Source organism: Lissotriton vulgaris, chromosome 2_1, assembly GCF_964263255.1.
Source record: "Lissotriton vulgaris chromosome 2_1, aLisVul1.2, whole genome shotgun sequence".
In the NCBI taxonomy this organism is placed as follows: domain Eukaryota; kingdom Metazoa; phylum Chordata; class Amphibia; order Caudata; family Salamandridae; genus Lissotriton; species Lissotriton vulgaris.
The window spans coordinates 888094977-888109437 of NC_141687.1; positions in this window are offsets into that span (position 1 = coordinate 888094977).

Here is a 14461-nt window from a genome sequence, read left to right on the forward strand (position 1 = left end):
TGCTATATGCTGGACTCTTGTATTGTATTATGTATTCCTATGCCTGGGAACGTGAACCCGAGGGGCGGGTGTGCAAAATTGAATAATAATGATGGGAAAGCCGAACTCTAGGAGGTGGTAATGACCGCACCACCTCTCCTGACCAATCAAAAATGTGGGAAACTGTCACTTGCAACATTAGTGGGTGGTCTAAGGGACCCCAAAACAGTATAACTGCCCTAGTTTAGCTTAGGAAAATTGTCCGACTTGTCCGAGTAGCAGACCTGTCACTGACCCTACGATCTCAATAGGTGCTCAATCTGAAAGTGCTGCGGAGCACTTTGTCCATACTTTCCACAAACTCCTAAGGGGTGGAAAATCCTAAGTGCTGGCGAAGCACTTTGCTGGGGAATCCAAAAAATCCAATTGGGGTTTCTGGCGGATTACTTGCAGAAGGAGGTAACGCAGGCGTTGCTGTCCGGAGCTGTGGGTGTTGGTCGTGCCCTGGGAGGCCCAGTCCTTTGACCCGAACCTGAGGGGTATCCTGTCCTTACTGTCCGTGAGCTGTACCTGCTCGCATTCTGGTATTCCTTCCTGAGGGTCCTTGTCCCCGTCCTTCCAACTGACCTGTGGCCAGGGTTAGTCTTCTTTCTGAACTAGGTAAATATCAATCCGTGGGTTTGCGTCCCTGTCTCTCTCTCTCTCTCTCTCTATAAAGTATTCTTGCCTTTGATATTGCTCTATCACCTTGAGAACAAGTTATATGCTATTGTTGTAGAATTGTTCCACTTCTCTCCCCACCTTTAGAAAATTGCCAAACTGTTATATTTTATTAGTATGTTCCAATTTTTCCCTTTCCTTTAGCTGATTGCAGTGAATTTAGTAAGAATAGTTTAAGTGCTTAGGTTAAATACATGTTCTAGGTCCCAACCCTGTCCTATTGTTCCTAGCATAAAGTTGCAGTGACTAGTTCTGTTCTAAAAATCCTACCTTTAGTCTTCCCATATATTCTAATGGTTATAATTCTAATACAAAGTTACTTATTGGTGCTGATTCTGATGTTTGATATATTATTCTGCATATCGCTTATTGTCTTGGCATCTTCTCTTTGAACCTTTATATAAAGTTTTAAACTTCATCAGGTGTCTGTGGTCATTTACAAGAAATTGTGGATAAGTATGTACTGAAGTATAAAGAGTATTTTTCCTAGGTTCCCTGTCTACTATTTTCCTTGTTAGCTCCAGGTCCGTCGGAAAGTTGTACTTGTGGTAAGTCAGGTACATGGTAAGAAGAGGTGTAACCCAAACCCTAATTGCTCATAGAGGCGTGTAGCAGAAACCATCACCCGGTTCACCCCAAATGTCAATGGTGTATTAAAATTTTATGCACGCCAGGGCCCAGTGCGTGTAGGTAATTGGTGAATACGGTGACCCGGGTGAACTGCGCGCTCTATCAGTAATTTTCTGGTAGCAGTAGTATGGTTTGGACTAGTTAGATTAGGTAGACAGGATAAACAAACCGTGAAAACAAAAGTGTGCTGCTGATTTTCTACTATATTGGTTTAAATGTTTTGAAATGTTTAAGGATTTATATGTAAATGTATATGATTTTACATTGCTGCTATAGATATTACATGTTGAATTAACCCAGAACTGTTTGTAAGTGTTCAGTGTAGTCCGAATCCCCGGGGAAGTATTTGGCTAACGGTGAGCAGAATCCGGTTAGCTGTTGAAGTCACTAGGGTTTGAATCATTAGTGCAGGGTTAGGAATAACTGGAAGCACTAATTAGGACCTTTGTTGCATCTGAATAAATGATAGCTACGAGTCCGGTATAAAACTTTCATTGCGATATCACCTAGTAAGGGTCGCATACGGAAGGAGTAGTAGGGTCTCCGAGGCTTGACTGGTAAGTAAAATAGTTCACTGGTGAAATCCCGGCTCTGTACATATCCCTGACGAAAGTGGATGAGTCGGAAGAATAACGGGTTCTATATTACTCGCGTGTGAGGTTAGGCAAAGAAGTCTATCCAGAGTGAATGAGAAGTAGACAGAAGTGGTTTACTTGCAGTGAAAGAAAGTTTTTCTATCTCTTTAGAACGCTCAGACATAGTGGCAGACGTTGTGTGTTAGTAACTAAGTTTTACATTTGCACTTTAGGAAAAGTTAAAAGTTTCCGTTACCTTGTGAAGGAGGGAGTCAGTCGGAAAGCTGCTCTGACGTCACTCCGTGCCGCGCTGGTATTGGTCAAGACAGCGGGTGTGTAGTGAAGCCGAATTTGTGAAGGAGGGGTGAGTGCCGGAGCGTGAGACTTGCTCTCGCGAAAGGCCGCGCACCCATTGGCTAAAGATTTTTTGTATTCTCTGACTTGATTGGGTATTGCGAAATAAAAGTCGCGCTAGCTTTGGAAGCACAAAAGTAAACAAAATTAATCAGCAGGAGCTTGAGAGGGGTCTGGAAAGGTGTATGTGGTATCCTGAGTTCTTACCTAACCCCCAAAACTCAGGCTTCTATAGGGAACAGATTATACGGGGTAGACCGCACATGATGTATGGAATAAAAAGGAAACTGTCATTTACTGACAAAGTAAAGAATTTTTTCAAAACCGACAAGCCCATTAGAACGAGGGAAGGCGTTCTCATTCCCCCGCCAAACACCCCTGCCTCTTTCATGATGTTTGACAAAGGGTATCACACCTGTGTATGGTTGGAAAATTGGGCAAAGTATACTGCTGAGGACGGAGTTTTAGCATTCCCTGTTGAAGGTACATTTAATGGTCGGGTTCTGTTTAACTTAAGGACACGCATGAATGAATTACACCCCAGACCCAGATTGACCCAGTACGAAGCCCTGGAAGAATGGGAGATTGAGGCATTGGAAAGGGATAGACCCAGGATGGATAAGGGAGTAAGTAAATGGTATCCCAGACTTCCAACGCCAACCAAAGAGTAGAAAATGAAACAGTGGAGGCAAACCATGATGACAGAAGGGTTGTTTCCTATGATGGGAGTATTAGAAGAAAAGAAAGGAAAATGTAAAGAAAAGACCCATCACATAATGCCCGCAGGGGACTCAGAGGATGAGCACCTGGAAGATTTGTTAATGAAAAATCCCCCTCCCTATGTTGCAGAGTCATAACCTGTACATTCCCCAAATCCCTTTTCAAAGTATCCCAGATGTAGGAGGGATAGTGATACAGATGGAACGGGTACAGACAGTAAAGTCAGTGACGGGGATGGGTTTTGCAGACCTAAATCCACGGTCCCAAACTATCAGCCGTTCGGAGAGGGTCCACCCCGATTGGTCAATCCGACTGCTCCGAGTATTTATCCGTCCTTAGTACCTCAGGTATTGCATGACAATTCTGCCGAAAAAGCATTGCGGGAAAAAGAGAAAGAAGCCCTGGCTAGACAGCGGGAAGATTTAGTTCGAACCATTGCCCAGATACATCCCCATCCCGATTCTCTGACTATTCCAGTAACTATTGGCCCAGCTATTCCACTGTATAGAAACGACCCGACTAGCTCTCATCCTCCTGTTATCCCCTCAGTGTTGCCCACTCCTAGCGTCCCTTCCCCGAGGAAAGAAGTATTCATAGATGAGGATCAGGAAAGTGAATGTGAGTCTGTGGTACTGATGGATTTGCCCATTAGAGAGCCTAGGACTAGCACAGCAGGGGCAAGAAGTCAGCCGAGACTAAAAGAGGTGTCGATTGCAGGTGCCACTGGGATTAGGAGTGCCACCGTAGTATCCCCAGAAGAATTAGACAGATGGACAAAGGAGCTGGAGAAAGAGACTACTCCCCAACCCAAAGCATTAGAGATATATAAATTGAGAATAGAAATAGAAGAAATGATGGCTGGAAATGTAGGAATTGAGCGCCTAAGCTCGTACAATGAAGAAGAACTACTGTTTATCAGCAAAAATCTCACCCGGAGTGCTAGGTTGCTCCATGAAAGGATAATGGATACAGCCACAGAAATGGGAATTGACGTTAGTCGCTCCAAAATTCTTCAGAAACCCTACAGAGTAGGTTTTTCAGACAAGGATTTAGAAAGCCTGAATGTGATGGGGAAGCAGATCCAAGTAAAAGAGTTGTTGAAGCTCCTGCAAAAGTGGGGAGAGGTGGGAAAATGGAGAACCCGGTGGGCAAAGAAAAAGGAAGACAGTAGAGCAAAATCACAAGCGTCCGAATATATGCTGAAAGAAGTAACTCCCGCAGAAAAATTGTGTCCCATGAGAGAGGTCCCGGGAGGGAAATATGTCCATGTCCCTTGGTCCAGACAGGATATTGTGTCATTTACAAATGACTTCCCGAAATTACGGGAAAAGCCTGTTGATTGGTACAGGCAGGTAGAACGCTTCATAAAAGTTCAGAAATGTCTGCTGAAAGACCTGGATGGGTTTTTCGACATTGTGGTCCCCGTAGATCTGTGGACCGACTGTAAAATTGAAATTGATTGGCCCAGTGAGGAATTCCCCAGAGATGAGAAAACAGGAGCGCCTGCACCTGAAGTAATGAGGAAGTATGAACAAGTCATACAATATCTCAAGAAAAAGGTTCCCGCAAAGGAAACAGATTGGACCCGAATAGATAGAACCACCCAAGAACGTGATGAAACTGTTCACTCCTATTATGAAAGGCTACTGCAAGTGTTTAAAACATACAGCGGTATCGATAATGTGGACATGAAAGACATGACACATTTCAGTTACAGATTTGTGCTAGGATTAAGGCCCGAAATCTCCCAATGGATTAGAGACAACAAAATCAGTTGGCAGGGAAAACCAATAGATGATGTCCTGAAATATGCAAAATACTGCGAAGATGAAATCGAAAACAAAAGAAAGGCCCTCAAGGAAAAGGTCATGTGGGCACAGGTGAAGTTGGCTGAACAACAAGAACAGCAGTTAAGTAACTTGAATTCTAATAAGAACTCACAGAATACCACTGGTGGAGGAGGAGGGGGAAAGCCCCGAACCAAAATGAGTAGAGAAGAGGCTATGAAAAAATTCCCTTGTCACGGGTGCGGCCAGATAGGGCATTGGAGAGACGAGTGTCCACACCTGCAGGCCGGTAATGCCCCTGTAAATGGTTTAACCCCACAGGTGCAGAAAGAGGGGACGAGGAAGAACCAGCAACAGGTAAAGCTACCTCCTGTACCTCGCGCTCCTAGACAAAATTTTAAGAATCAGGGTCAGCAGAATGAGAGAGCGGAAGTATGGGAAGTCGAGAATGAAAGAGATGCAGTCATTCCACAGTACTTGTTAAATGACACCTTCCTCTATGAAAATCAAGATTGATGGGGCCTGAGAGGGGAGGATGAGGAGTGCGTGCTTGGCGCCTCCTTACCGGTAGACCAGACTGGACCATACATTGAAGGAAAGGTTGAGGGAAAAGACGTCACCTTTCTGTTGGACACTGGTGCTACCCGATCTACTGTGAGGACAGTGGATGTTCCTAACCTACCCCTCTCGGGAGAAGCGATCCAAGTAGTGGGCGTCTCAAATCAAATAATAAGTACTCCAGTAACCGAACCAATGGAAATCTCCATAGGTAATTTCAAAGAAATGCACAGATTTGTGGTCTGTGATTCTAGTCCTGTGAATCTGCTAGGACGAGATTTGTTGTGCAAGATGCGTTGTACCATTTACTGCACACCAAATGGCGTCGAAATTCAGACCCCCGATGAAGATGGCCTGTACAAACTGATGTTAGTCAGACAAGATGCTGATATCAACCCGTTAACAGTTGAGGATTTGCCGGAAGAACTCCAGTTAAGAGTAGTCCCAGAAGTATGGGATTTTACAGGAAAGGATGTTGGCTTGATGGCGAATGTAGACCCAGTTAAAATATCAATAAAAACGAATGCTGTATATCCCAAAACCAGACAGTACAAAATGAGTGCAGAAGTGAAAGCAGGAGTAGCGACTGAAATTACCAGGCTGCTTGAAGCGGAAATAATAGAAGAAGTGATGAGCAGCCCCTGTAATTCGCCTATCATTGGGATCAAAAAGCCTAGTGGAAAGTACCGGGTAGTGCAAGATTTGCGTACGGTAAACCAGATTGTCGTACCTTGCTGTCCTATTGTGCCCAACCCTGCTGTGATACTATATTAGATTCCCTGGAATGCAGAATGGTTCACTGTCATCGACCTGTGTCATGCGTTCTTTTCCATCCCATTGCATCCAGAAAGCAAGTTCCTTTTCAGTTTTGAATTCGACAGTCATATCTATGTCTGGAATCGTGTCCCTCAGGGGTACACTGAAAGTCCATCGATTTTCAACCAGATACTAAAGAAGTGCCTTGAAACTCTAGTGCTGCCGAGAGAGTCTGTTTTGGTGCAGTACATAGATGACCTATTGGTGGCATCTAAAACCCAGACCGACTGTGTCACCGACACCATTGCATTACTGAATCACCTAGGAAAGGGAGGACATAAAGTGTCACCTGACAAATTACAATTTTGCAAAAACTCAGTGAAGTATCTGGGGCATCAGATAGAAAAAGGAATCAGGAAAGTTACTACAGAAAGAATCAAAATAATAAAAGCAATGGAACTGCCCAGAACTCAGAAAGAGGTGAGAATGTTCCTAGGAGTTGTGGGTTACTGCAGACAATGGATTGTAGGATTTGCCGCGCTAGCAAGACCCCTGATAAAAATGACCAAGAAAGGAGTAGAAGACCCCGTCAGCTGGGACAGTGAAAGCATGAATGCTTGGGTAACATTGAGAAATTGTCTATGTACTGCTCCTGCATTGGGTATGCCTGACTACTCTAAATCTTTTGAGCTTTTCTGTGACACAAGAGAGAATTGTGCTCTTTCAGTCCTGACCCAGGAGCACGGATCAATCAGGAGACCGGTGGCCTATTTTTCAGCCACCCTAGATCCGGTGGCTGCTGGATTACCGGGGTGTCTGAAAGCAGTTGCTGCTACGTGCGTCAGTCTGGAACAGAGTGAGAACATTGTCATGGGACATCACGTCACTGTATATGTTCCTCATTCTGTTGTAATCCTGCTGACTAGAACCAAGACCCAGTACCTCACACCTAGTCGGCTGACTAAGTATGAAAGAATTTTGATTGGTGCTGAAAATGTAACCATTTCTCGGTGCAATGTCCTAAACCCAGCGACCCTGTTACCTGTCCCTCTGGATGTAGACCTAGAAGAGGAAGGGGAACATAATTGCATCGATTTGACTGAGTTCAGTACAAAGCCCCGTCCAGACATTCGTGAAATAGCACTACTCGATGGGATAAGACAATGTTCGTGGATGGCTCGTGTTTAAGACATGAGAGTGGGGGCCTGAGTGCTGCCTATGCTGTGGTTACATTGACTGAAACCATAGAAGCATCTTACCTGAGCGAGGTGAAATCTGCACAAGTGGCAGAGCGCATCGCGTTAACTAGAGCATGTAAGAGGGGTAAGAACAAGAGAATAACTGTTTACACAGACAGCCAGTATTGTTTTGGGGTTGTTCATGACTTCGGCCAATTGTGGTTGCAAAGAGAATTCATGACTTCCTCAGGCACCCCTATCAGAAACGGAAAGGTGGTGCATAACTTACTGGAAGCTATCCAATTGCCCAAAGAATTGGCTGTGGTCAAGTGCGCGGCTCACAGATCTGGAAATGATGATGTGACTGCCGGTAATAGGTACGCTGACCAAATTGCCCAGTTCTGTGCCCGACATCACATGTCACTCCAAATTGCGTTGTGGAGTGGAACCAGCTGCCAACTTATGTTGTTTGAGAATGTGTCAACGTGGGAAGAATTAAAGGATTTGCAACAGGCAACAGACAGACAAGAGAAAGGAAGGTGGGCCGCAAATGGGTGCAAATTGAGAGATGATGGTGTGGTGGTAAATCCGACTGGGGTGCCTGTACTGCCTGATAGCTTGATCGACCCCATGATCAGAATGATACATGAACCAACACATATGGGAAGAGACGCGATGTGTCGAGTGTTTGACAAGGTGTTCTGTAATTCAAAATTCAGGAACCAGGCGGAAAGGCTTTGCCAGAGGTGCCTAGTGTGTCAGCAGTTCAATGCAGGGAAAAAGACTGTGGTAGAACAAAGTACGGTTGGAAAGGCAATAGGTCCCTTTGTCAAAATGCAGGCAGACTTTGTAACCATGCCTAGGTGCAAAGGGTATAGATACATCCTGGTCGTAGTCTGTCTGTTTTCCCGGTGGGTGGAGGCCTATCCCGCAAAGAAAAATGATGCCATAACCACTACCAAATTATTGCTCAGGGAGTTGATACCTAGATTCGGAATCCCAGAGACGATCGAAATGGACCAAGGTGGGCATTTTGCCAACGATGTCCTAGAAGAACTCTGTAAAGCATTCAAAATGAAGCAAAGACTGCATTGTGCCTACCGTCCAAAGGCTTCTGGGGTAGTGGAACAAATAAACGGCACCCTGAAATCCAGATTGGGAAAAATGTGTGATTCCACAAAAATGAACTGGATAGAGGCTTTACCCCTTGTGCTGATGAGTTTGAGAAGTATCCCGAACAGAAAAACTGGCCTGAGCCCCCATGAAGTGTTGATGGGAAGAGTGATGCGACAGGCGTGGGTACCCGGACACAAACTGCTAAGCATTTCTGATGATATGGTACTAGAATACTGCCAGCAGCTGGGTGACCAAGTGCGTTCTCTCTCTCAGCAGATTGGAGAGACAGAAGACGAGTGGCCAAAGACTCCAGCACACAACTTGCGACCAGGAGATTGGGTGGCGTTAAAGAAACACACCCGGAGCAGTTGCCTGAAACCCAGGTGGGGAAAGCCACGACAAGTGATCCTCGTCACTACAACTGCTGTAAAGTGTGCGGGCGTACCGAAGTGGATCCACGCCAGCAACACCAAGCGGGTATCTGGAGGAAACGCGACTGAAGCTGAAGGCAGCACAGCTGAGGAAACTCCCGAGGAGGAGAGTCCAGAACTAGCTGACATCGAACTGCCGAGCACAAGTCGAGACGTTGAATGGTATCCCGCCGACGACCAGGTTCATGATCCAATACGAACCAGGAAATATTCCTACTTAGACAGTGAGTGGGATAGTCCAGGTGAGCTAGAAATAGACGAAGCAGATCAGGTCAACGAGAATTACATCACACCTGATCAGGAATTAGGCCAAGTAGGGTCAGACAAGGACACCGAAACTCCTCCTGAGACTCCAGAAAGTGGAGAGGGACAGTTAGAAACTAGAGCTGACGTTCATGCAGAAGACAGCGAAGAGATCGAAGAGCATGAACAGGAGCAGATAGAACTAGATCAAAGTGCTCAGACAACGGAAACGACAGTAACCAGAAATAAAAAGCAAGTGCGATTTGAATCTGAGCAGGGTCAGAATAGGGACCAGGCAGAAGACATAGATGAAAGACCTGGAACTAGTCAGACAGGCAGGAAAACAGAGGTGCCACAACAAAAAGTAAAAAGAGTGCACGAAGAAGGGCAAGTTTCCTCAACGACTGGGGGGAAAGGAGGCAGAAGTGCACCCCGATACGTCAAAAGACTAAGGCTCAGACTAAAGACAGTCGACGAGAAACTGAAAGACCGGAAAAGGGCTGAAAGTGAAAGAAGGGCAGCCCAAGGAAAATCGCTGAGAAAAAGCGACAGACTAAAGAAACAGAACCGACTGTATCGGAGCCCTGAGTGGACTTACTTTGTGTTGGAGGAAATAGACGAACCCCACCACAGTGGCAACAGTGACGACGAATCCATTGCTGATCGGAGTTCGGACGAAGACCCTCCTTGAGAGAGCCCTGAAGTGAGCCTTTGGTGCAAAGGAACGAAGAGGGGTAGCAAAAGCCACCTGTAAGCTAAAAATGTCTGATCCGAGTGTCTCTGGGAGGTCCCGATGTGGGTGTCTTAAAACTTGCTGTAAGATATGCTTGTGTAGTATAGCCATGCTAATAATAATGTGGATAGCACTAACAGTTTTTCTACCTTTTATGATAAGCAAAAATCCAAACTTGTCCCCTACTGAACCAGAAGCAGTAGACGTAGGGGTTGTACCGACTGTAGAAACACCACGAAATTTAGAAAGACGCGACAAACAAGTAGGCTTGACACACACACGACCTAATTTAGAAGCATCAGATGAGGATGGACTACACTTTCACAAAATGAGAAACAGGACACATTTGAATGTTTTTGCTAACTTGTTGGTGCATTACGTAGAAGCTATGGAAATAGAAGACTGTTATGTCTGCATGAAGCTACCTACCTCAGTGGCTGAAGGCGTGACATACCATCATCTACCTTTGACCTATGGAATTTCCTGCAGTATCTTAGCTAGCTTGTTCTATAGAAGCACATTACAGTACTATTATTCAAATGATGACGTAGTATTTTCTGAACTTCCCATTAGAGGACATTTGAACCGTGTACATACTACTAGTGACGTGACCCGTTATATGGGAGAATATTTTCTGACTATAGGGAATATAGATTTAGATGAAGCTAAACAATCTAATCTGACCTGTTCTCTGCAAGAGCAGGAAAAGATGTTCATTAAGATGGCAGACAGAAGGAGAGAAAAGTTTCAAAAGAAGGCAAATGACGAAAAGGATAGAGTCCCTAGGTGGGCTGAGCACATGGATAACACCTCGCAAAGCGAAGCTAATCCTGCCTTGTTGCTGGATTTTGAACGAAAGGGGAAACTTTGTATCCACAGGGAAAAGACAGAGTACTATAACAATGTATTCATCGGTTCCAGCGAGTGTGAACATAATTACAAGGTAATTGGAGGTTGGGGTTTCAATAATGGGTCAGAACCTGTGTTTCCCGGAATATATTATATATGTGGGAACAAGGCTTATTTTAAATTGCCGGATCACTGGTATGGAAGCTGCTACTTTGGCATTGTTTTCCCGAAAATATACCATGTGAATAATGCAGCTGGAAGCGACGAAGAAACTAATGTCTTAGTGCGTAGTAAACGTGAAAGTGTAGGTGAAATTATAGGTGATATTTTTAGTGCACTGATACCTGGAATGGGGGTAGTTCTGAACACTCATAGAATCTGCAAATTGTCTACAGTAGTGGACCGGTTATCAACGGACACTGCTGCCGGATTCCTGATGGTCAACACTGAAATGGTTGCGATCAGATCAATGGTTTTACAAAACCGTCTTGCCCTTGATACCCTATTAGCAAAAGAGGGCGGAGTCTGTAGAATGCTGAAAGCGCAACATTGTTGCACTTACATTCCAGATAAAAGTATCGAATTAAAACAATATGTGAAAAACATAACTAATTTGGAGAAAGAACTCAAACCATTGGAGGTTGACAGTGCCTGGACGAGACTGACTGGAGGTCTCTCCTCTATAGGTAGTTGGTTTACTAACCTAGGTAGAAATATTTTGTGGAAAATACTGATGCCAATAGTTGTGATAGGTATAATTGTATTGATCATTTTTATCTGCTGCAAATGCCAGAAGTGCAGAAAGAAATATACAGTGAATCAGAGGGGGGTGAAAAGAAATATTGATGAACTAGAATTAGAAGAATTAAAGAGTGCAATTTATAAAAAGGCGAAAAATCACCACTCTCATAGAGAAGCTGAAAGGAAACTCAACAATAGATTTGTTGAAATTGAAATGAGTGATGTGGATGAATGAGAAAAGTTGGCATCTGTTTCCTTTATGTGGTGATGATAGTAAATATCATCAAAGAGGGGATTGATGGAGCAAGGATTCGCACGTAAAGCGCCTTGCCCCGTGCAAGAACCTCGCCCAATGTATAATACTACTAAAATCATTGTTTGTCATTTATTTTACGTTTTCCCATACACGCGGGTGTCCCCAGGATGCTTGCTCGTATGTCTTTTCCATATTAAACGAAGCTTGCACTAACGAATCGGCTGCTTTGATGCTATTCAGTCTGCGCATGCGTCGGGCATACCCATGTGATGTGACGCACTCGCATTCTGGAGGGATTCTGTGCACATGCGCACTGTTGCAAACATGGCCGCTTGTCTCTCACCACGCTCTCTGCTTGCTACTCCTGCTTCAGCCTATCTGTCCTTTTCGCACTAAAACAGTAACGCTATAGTCATTATAAAGTAGGGGTTGGTTAAAATTTCTCATGGTATACAGTGTGATCATTTTATATGTGATTTTAATTTGTTCTCGCTTACTTTTCATGTACCGCGTCTTTGTGGGCTGGGGCATACATGAGCAACGCCATGCTGAGGCTCCTCTGAACCCTGTCATGTGACTGGGGAAAATCCTAACTGCGCAGAAGCTAAAACCAGCCAGCTGGCTCCTGAAGCCCGATGCGCCTGGGAACCCATCCCGAAGATGCAGTATTGCACCTTGAACTGTCATACACTGTTGCTATATGCTGGACTCTTGTATTGTATTATGTATTCCTATGCCTGGGAACGTGAACCCGAGGGGCGGGTGTGCAAAATTGAATAATAATGATGGGAAAGCCGAACTCTAGGAGGTGGTAATGACCGCACCACCTCTCCTGACCAATCAAAAATGTGGGAAACTGTCACTTGCAACATTAGTGGGTGGTCTAAGGGACCCCAAAACAGTATAACTGCCCTAGTTTAGCTTAGGAAAATTGTCCGACTTGTCCGAGTAGCAGACCTGTCACTGACCCTACGATCTCAATAGGTGCTCAATCTGAAAGTGCTGCGGAGCACTTTGTCCATACTTTCCACAAACTCCTAAGGGGTGGAAAATCCTAAGTGCTGGCGAAGCACTTTGCTGGGGAATCCAAAAAATCCAATTGGGGTTTCTGGCGGATTACTTGCAGAAGGAGGTAACGCAGGCGTTGCTGTCCGGAGCTGTGGGTGTTGGTCGTGCCCTGGGAGGCCCAGTCCTTTGACCCGAACCTGAGGGGTATCCTGTCCTTACTGTCCGTGAGCTGTACCTGCTCGCATTCTGGTATTCCTTCCTGAGGGTCCTTGTCCCCGTCCTTCCAACTGACCTGTGGCCAGGGTTAGTCTTCTTTCTGAACTAGGTAAATATCAATCCGTGGGTTTGCGTCCCTGTCTCTCTCTCTCTCTCTCTCTATAAAGTACTCTTGCCTTTGATATTGCTCTATCACCTTGAGAACAAGTTATATGCTATTGTTGTAGAATTGTTCCACTTCTCTCCCCACCTTTAGAAAATTGCCAAACTGTTATATTTTATTAGTATGTTCCAATTTTTCCCTTTCCTTTAGCTGATTGCAGTGAATTTAGTAAGAATAGTTTAAGTGCTTAGGTTAAATACATGTTCTAGGTCCCAACCCCGTCCTATTGTTCCTAGCATAAAGTTGCAGTGACTAGTTCTGTTCTAAAAATCCTACCTTTAGTCTTCCCATATATTCTAATGGTTATAATTCTAATACAAAGTTACTTATTGGTGCTGATTCTGATGTTTGATATATTATTCTGCATATCGCTTATTGTCTTGGCATCTTCTCTTTGAACCTTTATATAAAGTTTTAAACTTCATCAGGTGTCTGTGGTCATTTACAAGAAATTGTGGATAAGTATGTACTGAAGTATAAAGAGTATTTTTCCTAGGTTCCCTGTCTACTATTTTCCCTGTTAGCTCCAGGTCCGTCGGAAAGTTGTACTTGTGGTAAGTCAGGTACATGGTAAGAAGAGGTGTAACCCAAACCCTAATTGCTCATAGAGGCGTGTAGCAGAAACCATCACCCGGTTCACCCCAAATGTCAATGGTGTATTAAAATTTTATGCACGCCAGGGCCCAGTGCGTGTAGGTAATTGGTGAATACGGTGACCCGGGTGAACTGCGCGCTCTATCAATACAGTGCCCTGGAAAAGGGAGAGAGGGGAATTGTGCAGTGAGTGTAGGAGAGGGTAAGTGACATAAAGACAAAGCCACAAGGCCACACAATAATGGATTGGCAAATACACAAACCTAGAATTAACCAACCCTAGGTTCAAATGTAACACTACAGAGAAACATGCTTCATGAGTATAATTAATAACACAATTATTGGAATGAAGCTGAAACCACAGGAAAAAAGTCGACTTTTCGACCCCTTTATGGAAGCAGGCTTGAATTGATCCCTTGCAATGGGGTCTTCATCAGGACAGGAGACAGGGACACAAACCTATTTAGTGCAGAAATTGATAATTAGGGTCGACTCCTAGGTAGAATATATTTAAAAACGAAGCACATCAGAATTAAAGTAAACAAGACATACCAGGATGCTCGTTTTCAAGGGCGGAGAAAGAACTATCAATCCCACAGGACAGACTAGATAGAGCCTGGACTTCTGGACCAACCTCTGGTATCAGAAATGAATACAGTACATGGATGGGTAATTAACATTGAAGAGAGGCGTCATTCTGGATAGGGAAGAAATAATGAAATAAGTAAGCCAATACCAGACGGATTGGATGGTAAAAGGCGCATCAGGATTAGAGTAAGTGAACTTACAATGTGCACCATGTTGTAATTCCCAAGTATGATCGCGATTGGTCTGGGACACTAGAGTAGGTGTAC